The sequence below is a fragment of the Syzygium oleosum genome, unplaced genomic scaffold (assembly GCF_021117445.2).
Source record: "Syzygium oleosum isolate NSW1041296 unplaced genomic scaffold, Sole_v2.1 Sole_v2.06, whole genome shotgun sequence".
Lineage (NCBI taxonomy): Eukaryota > Viridiplantae > Streptophyta > Magnoliopsida > Myrtales > Myrtaceae > Syzygium > Syzygium oleosum.
The window spans coordinates 3,454,780-3,464,067 of record NW_026607490.1 but is presented as its reverse complement, the minus strand read 5'-3'; the positions used below and the strand labels follow the sequence as shown (position 1 = coordinate 3,464,067).

The 9,288-nt window shown below is 40.4% G+C and overlaps 1 long non-coding RNA gene across 1 annotated transcript; it reads left to right on the top strand.

Annotated features, from left to right (window-relative positions):
- Positions 1-1,355: 1,355 nt before the first annotated feature.
- LOC130138546 (uncharacterized) lies at positions 1,356-5,211 on the top strand. The gene is made up of 3 exons (XR_008816899.1): positions 1,356-1,517; positions 2,998-3,215; positions 4,946-5,211. It is a non-coding gene; the product is annotated as an uncharacterized LOC130138546 (long non-coding RNA).
- The last annotated feature ends 4,077 nt before the right edge of the window (positions 5,212-9,288 follow it).

Sequence of the window (9,288 nt, the reverse complement as noted above, 5' to 3'; positions counted from 1 at the left end):
TCCTTGGCTACCCATATTCAAGTCACTAGTGCTCGAATAATGTATGTCTTTTTAGGAAAATCAAAAGAAATTTTCTTTACCAAATGATGAAAAAATATTTTCCAGTTCACTCTTAGGTCTTAGCAAAACACCAAAAAATATTATCATTGTCCTAGAAGATGACTTTTCGGAAAATATTATCAAGAAATGTTACATTTTTCATTAAACAAACGGAGCCTTAATGTACTTATAATTATTATGAACAAAAGTGCATATGTACATGTGCAGTTGGTGAGATTTGGATGTCAATCCAAAAACTGCATAAATACGAAGATAAGTGATGTTAAATTATATCGTATTATAGTCAAGAACCGACAAAGCCAAATCTTTTTTTTTTTTTGTGTGGTTTGATTCAGTATAATTGTTCTTTCTTCTTTCACTTTTTTTCTCTCCATCTTTTGTAATTCCATGAAAAAAAAAACCAAATTCTACACTCACAACCGTTCATATATCCACACAAAATGAAAATCAAACCTAGTTCAATAGGCTACTTAATATAAGGATGGTAAAACAAATTTAACAAAATTAATTATTTATGTTGGCACTTGAATTTTCGTCAACAAATTTTTTTTCAAAATTCATTGCTTTAATTCCTTTTTAGGGCATTGGATTCGGGGATTGTAATAATTCAAGATTCCAAGCCAATTTCAAGATTTTGAGTTCAAACTAGTTGGCCATCCTTCGAACGCGAGTTTAAGGCTATGATTAACTTTTCTCAATCCCATTAAGCCAAATTAAATCAATTTCAATATCAACTGGACACAATAAGGATAATTTAAGGAAGCAAGCTTAAAACGACGCATAGGGACCAATGGGGTCGGGCCAGGTCAACTCGGTTGGCCCGACCTGGTTCGGCCCAATGAGTCGCAGCCCAATTCGGCCCAATGGGCTAAACAAATAGATGGCCAAGCTTATTAGGTAATTTGAAGTAAAATAGAACGATTGGGAAACCTCGGGTCAACCCGGTTTGACCCGGTCAACTCATTTTGACCGAGGTTGACCCGAGTCAATTAAGTCAACAAATTCTAGCCCATAGACCCATCGCTGGCCACCTCACTCCCTAATTACCAAAATACCATTATCTCAAATTATCCAAGTCATCAATCCTTCATAACCCTAATCATGGCCATCAAATTTTCCACCTAATTTTAGCCATAGATGGTACGATGCCACCCATCAATATGCATAAACAAGGGCTAATCACCTCTTTCCTTACTCATTAAGAAAAGACCTTAGGGAGCAAGACTAATTATATCAACATAATTGCGATGATAATTAGTTGTCCAACCTTGTCCAAGGCGCCATTCTTCGTCTCTTCCTTAGGTCGGTTGTAAGAACCCCAGCCTATTTCCTGTTTGCATCAAGAGCACAAGTTCATCTGTTATGGCTTCTTCCCCTTGACTTTAGCTAACACCATTCCAGCCATATGAGGAAATGGATCAGCATCTATCTCCATGGAAGCTTGTCCTTTATCGTCGGTAAATATGATTTTACCTTGCTGGATTGCTTCCTAAACATTTTTTTTTAAATAATGCAGTTGGCAATATTATGGCTTCATGAGTGGTTCCATTTATTAATATTTTTTGTTTTCTAATCCTTCTTTGATTGGTATAGTTTGGCCTTCAGTCAATTTTATCGGGCCATCTTTTAAGAGTAGATCGAAGATCTCATCCGGTTTATGTCAAATGAGTAAACTTGAGTATCTTTTGCTTTGATAGTTTCTTTGAATTTTTCTTTGACCCTAGCCGGCTTTAATGCTTGACAAACGTGCGGTTTGTCTATGGCCATTTTTGCCACAGCAATCTCAACATTTTCTTCTTGGTCTAGTTCTTCTTCAAAATCGTAACTTTCTACAAAAGCCATGTCATGATTATAGTCTTTATATGGCCTTTTGTCTTTCTCTTTTAAAAGATTTTCATGCCTAGTTGCTCTTGGTTGTTAATTAGAACAAATCATTGAACGGGTGACCTTCAAATCTTTCTCTTATAGCAAATTTGAGACCACTAAAAGCCAAGTCATTGAAAGTTTTCTCCGAAAGCAAAACAAGACAACAATTTCTTGATTTCTTGAAGCGAGCAATACACTGGTCTACCAACTTATTATTGTATTGTTTTCTACTAGCCAAATCTGCAATGGTTGCACCACGGACCGATCTATAGAATTGTGCATGAAATTGTGCTTCCATTTGTTCCCAATCCTAAATCGAATTGGCCGGTAGAGTGGTATACCAAGTAAAGGCAGTCTTAGATAAGGATAAAGGAAATAGCCTTAATTTCCAACTGTCTTCTTAATCAACATCATCACATTGTATAGTGAACCGACCGATGTATTCCACTGTCAACCGATCGTTTTAACTAGTAAACAAAATGAAATCAACGATTTAATAACCTCTCTGATAAGATATCGCATCCATCCACTCTGCCGGATATGGTTTTTTATACATGGATCTAATGGTCCCTCTGTCATACCCTCTGCATCGTACCACTTGGTCGACTAAACAGCTGAACATTTTAGGGATCTTGCCCCAAGATTGCTTGACCATGTTGCCTTCCAGGTAGATATGGTGGCCTACCCTAGTTATTGATCACAACATTAGACTTTTGGAGTATATACCCTGGGTTAGGGTGAACTACCGCTTCTCCTAAAGGCACATGACCTTCCTGCCCCTTAGGCAAAGATGGTGGTCTGACTTGATTGTCGATTTGGGCCTATAAGGGACATATCCGGCATTAGGTTGGGGTTGCTACCCCGATAGGCCGTGCGTTATCATATATGGTACTGGTCCAACTGGTCGTGCATTCTCCATACTTGACAAAGGTGTATGTTGCCGGGCATTTTGATTTACTGCATTGCCATTATTATTTTCATTTAAGTTGGTTTGAATGGGGTTAACTAAGTTGTTCCCATTGACAGGCTCGACCTCATTAACATTATTTTCAGTTGAACCAATGATTTCAGGCCTTTGTAAAATCCTAACCGATGGTGGACACGGAATTACTTGGCCTACTGTGCCAAAAGCATACTGAGCAGAAGAGAATGGAGGAAAGTTGGACGATCCAGGCTTTGACATAACATCATTAAGGATATTAATAAGCATTGGCCTGACCACGTCAGAAAGGTACTTCACCATGTGGCTAGTCAAGTCATTCCATTGCTCTTCGAACATCCTTTTCATAGTTAGTAACAGCTAGGGGTGAGCGCGGTTCCAGGGTAGAACCGGGAACCGGAGAATCGGACCCGGTGGGTCCGGTTCGGTTCCAGGTTCCATGGACAGAGGGTCCAGTTCTCGGTTCCGTTTTTTAGGAACCGGTTCCTATAGGAACCGGTTCCTATAGGAACCGGAACCGGAACCCGGAACCGGAACCAAGAACCGGGACTAGGAACCGGATCCCTAAAAATTAAAACATAAACTACACATTTGGTATTTAGAAACCCTAATTCCCAAATGCTAGCTTCTCCTCTTGAATCACCGATCTAGCTTCTCCTCTTGAATCACCGATCCTCCATCATTGTCCCTCCCGCTTCCACTTCCGCCTCGCTCCCGCTTCTCGCCTTTGCTCCTCGCTCGGTCGCTCCTGCTTCTACTTCCGTCTCGTTCCCGCTTCGCCTCGCTCGTTGCTCCGCTCTTTCGCCTTGCTCCTCGCTCCGGCTTCCGCGGTTCTCTCCCGCTTCCGCCTCGCTCCGCCTTCTTCGCCGCAGTCTCGTGATCTCCCCACGCGATCGCTCCGATTATTCGGGCTCGCTCGGACATTTTCCAGGTTAGGCTCGACGAACGTTTCTTCTTGTCCTCACCTTGTTCCGTTCCTTATTATTTTTTATGGGTTTCTTCATTATTCGGGATTAAATAGTACATTGTTAGAGTATTTGCTCGAGCGAGAATTCTGCGAGAGCGAAGAGTACTCTCTCCGACCGGTGGACTCGGAGCAATGGATATTGTTTCTTTCCCTTTTTTCTTTCCGGGTTTTTCTTGTAGTGCTCCGTCGTCGTTGCTGCTCTCTTTGTTCCCTTTTAGTGAGCAAGAGGAGGAGGTGGACGGAGGACGGTTTTTTTCTTCTTTTTCTTTTATTTTTTTCATACATTTTTCGGATAGGATTTTCGGATCTTGGGTGGGTTGCGTTTTGAGGTCGAGATGGTTCATAGCTGAGTGGGGAGTTCAAGCGATCTTGAAGGTGTAGGTGGGTCGTCTGCTTGTTGGGAAATTCTTTTTCTTGATAATGCTCATGACTTTCTGTGTTTGAGAATTTTGGGATATTCTCTGGGAAGGTCCTTTAGCTCATTCGGCTGTACTTTCGTGTTCGAGAAAGGAATTCGAATATAGATTGTTCCGTTGTTGTGGCGCTTGTTACTTAGAAGGGAGTGGAATCCGGTGAGGGAACCGTGATCTATGCGAATAGCATTCCGGGTTGGGAACTGGGTCTTGGTTCTTGGTTCTTGAAATCGCGTGAGTGAGCAAAATTTATGGGACGTGGTCTGTTTAGGGCAAGTGACTTTCTCCTAGCGTGCTTCAAGACCTTGAATTGGTGAATGTAGGTGAACCCCGACTAGAATTGCAATATTGGATTATTAGTAATGGGTTGTGCCGCTTCGAGAATTGATGAAGAAGAGAGGGTTCGGGTGTGCAAGGAGAGAAAGAGGTTGATGGAGCAGTTGCTGGATTCATTTTCTATAATTAGTCTTTTGTATTGTTTTTTATGAATGTTCATTTTCGTTTTGATTAACTAAAAATAAAATAAAATAAAAAGAACCCGTTGGAACCTGGAACCACCCGGAACCTCGTGATGTGGTAGGTTCCGTGTTCCACGTTCCGACGGTAGGTTCCAGTTCCTCATTTTGAGGAACCGTACCCGAGGGTAGGTTCCAGGTTCCAGGCGGAACCTACCCGGAACCTGGAACCGCTCACCCCTAGTAACAGCACAGCACTTGGTTCCAATTGCCTCTTCTGCTCTTCAATGAGTTGTCTGAAATATCAACCTCTCTACCCTGATTTTGTTCTGCCACTACTTGGGCGGTAGATGACTCAAAACGTCCTATCCTGTCATTGTCATGTTGCGGTGACTGGTTGTTACCAACGCCATTGTCAGGATCGGACTGATTTCTTGTTCTGACTATTGTATTTCCTCAAATCAATCACACTAGTCTCACAGAGCATACTAAAAAAATGTTTCACTGGAATTTGTCTCAACGACAAAATACCTTTCAAATTGACGAGAACGTCCAATTGAAGGCGTCTCTTTGGCAAGAGAGGTTTAAAGGAATGAATATGTCTTCACATATCACTAGTCCTTTTGAGATTATTACCCAAAAAGTCCTAAATTTATTGCACATATGTCAATTCAGTTCTAAACATTTTGATAATTTGCCAATGTAATCAATCCAGCCAATTTTGGCCAAAAATCGATGACGTGGATGCCGGTAATCCTATATGGCATGAACAGCGCTAACGTGAATATTTTTTTTAATATTTTTTGAATTATTTATTTATTTATTCTTTTCTTTTTCTTTTTCTCTTTTTTTCTTCTATTTTCGTTCTTTTCTTTTTCTTTCATTGTGGCTGACGATAGCCACGAAACCCACACCGACTACTGGTGATAGTCACGGCCCTCGCTCAGCCTAGCCCAGATCTAGGCGAGGCCATGGCGATGCTAGTTTCGCCCAAACCATCACGGCCACGGGTGAGGCCGCCTTGCCCAGATCTAGGGAAAGTCGCCTTGCCATGGCCTAGCCAATTGGCTGCCTTCGCCCCCGCTGGCCTGGCCCAAATCTAGGCAAGGCAGCTTTCACCTAGTGGGCGTCAAGCTCCAGTGACCCTTACCAGCCATAGTGAAAAAAATTATCCATGTCGGCACCAACCATGCCACGTAGGACGATCGGTGTCTACATCAGCGATTTCCGACTAAAATTGATAGGATAGACTACATTAGCAAGTTATGAAAAGGTTTAGGAATAAATTGGCTAAATTAAAATATTTAGGACTGAATTGGTACAAGTTCAATGGGTGTATGACTTTTTTGGAAATTTTTCCTTTCTCAATTGTATGTGTCGAAATAAGAGAACAGGCGACCGTTTTCATTCACAATGATACGTAAGAACGTAGAGACAATAGACTACAATCACATTAATTGACAGCTCAAGCATCTTTGAATTTTCTCGTAGAATTGTAGGGAGGGGCTGATCCAGAAAGGAAGAACGATACTGGTGTACCGTGAGGCAATATACGGAACAATCAAAAGCATTGGTAACTGTCGAACAAGGTTGGCAATTCATCTTTTAATTAGACAATTCTTATGGGCTGGTAATTCAGCAAATCATGGCTCGCATAAGGTTGCATGACAAGTAGTATGCTCACCTAAAAGGGAAGGAGGATTAAGATTGCCGAATTTGAACTTATGGAACAAAGTATTGCTAGGTCGCATGCTGTGGAATCTTATCAATCTTCCATCCTCTTCCCTTTGGAGTACTTGGGTTCACAACACCAAATGCAGAGGCACCCCAATTATGCAGCTCGACATCAAGGGTAGTATGGCTTGGAGCTGGAGATGTCTCCTCAAACTGCGACCCGTTCTAACATCGATTATACCGAGCCCAAAATACTGTTGCCAAGATATATATGATGAACTCATACATGTGAGACCAGCTGTGGAGTGGTATAACCTAATTTGGACCAGCAGCATTAGCAAACACAATTTTATTGGTTGGCTAGTTTGCAGAGATAGACTACCTATAACAAGAATCGTCGCACAATGGATACCTTCAGTTGATATTCAGTGTAATTTCTGTAGGGCTGGTATTGAAGACAAAACATATTTATTCTTTGAGTGTGAATGGACAAACAACATATGGCGTTGTATCCTAGCACAACATAGGATCAGGCGCCTTTTAGGAGGATGGAATGAAGAACTTCAATGGATGATTAGGGCAACAAAAGGCAAAGACTTGGCAGCAAGACTCCTCAAGTTGTCCTTTCTAGCAACCATATATTGCATTTGGATGGAGCGCAATAGCATACGGTTTCAAAACAAGTCAACTGACTTTAATATTCTTTTGGTTAAGATTCGTAAAAACGTCAGAGGTAGAGCTTCGCTCTACTAAAAAATTAGACTTTCCCAGACAAATGTTGTATTAGCTACTATATGGAGACTTCCTACCTCCATCCTTTTGAATTATTAGCACTTTTTGTAATGCTGGGGGATGCCCCTAAGCTGCTATACTTCATCTGGTTTATAATACTTATATTCACACCCAAAAAAAAAAACTGTCCAATCTCGTTTGTGACGAAAGGTTAACTAACAACTTGCTAAGCCCATCAAATATAATTAACTTGGCGACACCTTTAGAAAAATATATAACTTATATGATTTTTTTATGTTACCAATCGTTCCGGACACTTCCTACATTAATTTTCGTTTAAGTAACTAGCGTGTAATGGTATTAGTTTTTATAGGGAAAGGTACCAAAAAAGTCATAAACCTTTTAATTTGATCAATTAGTCTTAAATAGTTTCGCATTAGTACCATTTCAGTCCATCCAGCCAATTTAGGATGGAAATCGCTGATGTAGACACCGGTAGTGCTACGTGGACAAATTTTATAATTTTTTAATAATTTTTTCATTTTTCATTTTTTTCATTATTTCTCTTTTTTTCTTTTCCTAGAACAGATTGGCTGACAATGGTCGGCCAGCGACCTCGTCGGCCACCGGAGAGGGCTACCGCACCCTTACAGGCCACAGGTGAGGGCGTCAGGCCTCACCCAGATCCAGGCGAGGACCGAAACCCTCGTCTGTTGGCCTATGAGGGCAGCGACGCAATCATCTGGATCTGGGCAAGGGCCCAACGCCCTCGCCTATGACCGGTGAGGGTTTCAGCCCTTGCCCGTGATCGGTGAGGGCACGGCGGCCCTCGCCCATGGCTAGCGAGGGTGCGAGGGCCCTCGCGCCAAACCAGTTGAAGGTTGTCGGCCCTCGCCTGTGGCCGGCGATGGTCGGTCGGCGACCTCGCCAACTAACTAGTTCTGGGAAAAGAAAAAAAAGAGAAAAATGAAAAAAAAAAACATTAGAAAAATTATAAAATTTGTCCACGTCAGCGCCTGCGGTGCCACGTAGGACTGCCGGCATCCACATTAGCGATATCCTGTCTAAATTGGTCGGATGGACTGAATTGTTACCAATGTGAAAATGTTTAGGATTAAATTGGTCCAATTGAAAGGTTTATGACTGAATTGATACCATGCAATGATACCAATGCAATAGGTTTAGGACTTTTTTGGTACTTTTCCCCTTTTTTTATATGAATTTTACTAACCTTAATTTGAGTCACCTACTAATATCAATGTTTATCTAATTCTTCCAATTTACCAACTATTCCGATAATTTACTACAACTAATTGAGTCGGTTAGCACCGTGTTAAATTTACCATATATAAGTTGGTAATTTCGTGTAAGAGTTAGAAACAGCTTCATATGTTGGTAGATTATAAGAACATTTCACAATTAGAAAACAATCGAATAATTGCTTGTAAATTTTGAAATAGATGAATATCTGTTATAAGCCTTGGATCTTTAACCAATTAATCAACTCCCAAATATATGTTTGTAAAATCATTGGAACAGTTGGTACTTTTGAAACAATCAAATTAACGTTTATTAGTAGAATCAAATAAAATTTGGTAATTTTGTATTAAAATCGGTAGCTTAGCAAGTTGGTAAGTTGAACAAATAAATTTTGGTAAAGGGATAAGTGCAATCAAAATCCTAAAACTTTCAATAAAGTGCAATCACATTTTAAAATTTTTAATTTGTGCAATCAAATCCAAAAACTTGACCGAAAAGTACAATCAAGTATCTTGTTAACTCAAACCTATCTTTTTTTTTTTGGTAAAAACTCTATCGTATTTGAGTGATTGAAAATGCTAACAAGAGTTTTTCAAAGGGTTAATGCCACGAAATACCCCAAACTGGTACACCTATGATAATTTTACCCCAAATTAATTTTTTCACCACCAAAAATCTCAAACTGGTACACCTGTGATAAATGTATCCCGAACTATTTTTTTGACCACCAAAAACCCCACACTGGTATACTTGTGACAATTTTACCCCGAACTAATTTTTTTGCCATCAAAAATCCTAAACTGGTATACTTATGACAATTTTACCCCAAACTAGTACATTCGTGATAAATTTACCCTCTGTTAGTGTCCATTAAATTGGATTAATATTACGAAAATCACAAATTGGTAAATTTGTGACAAA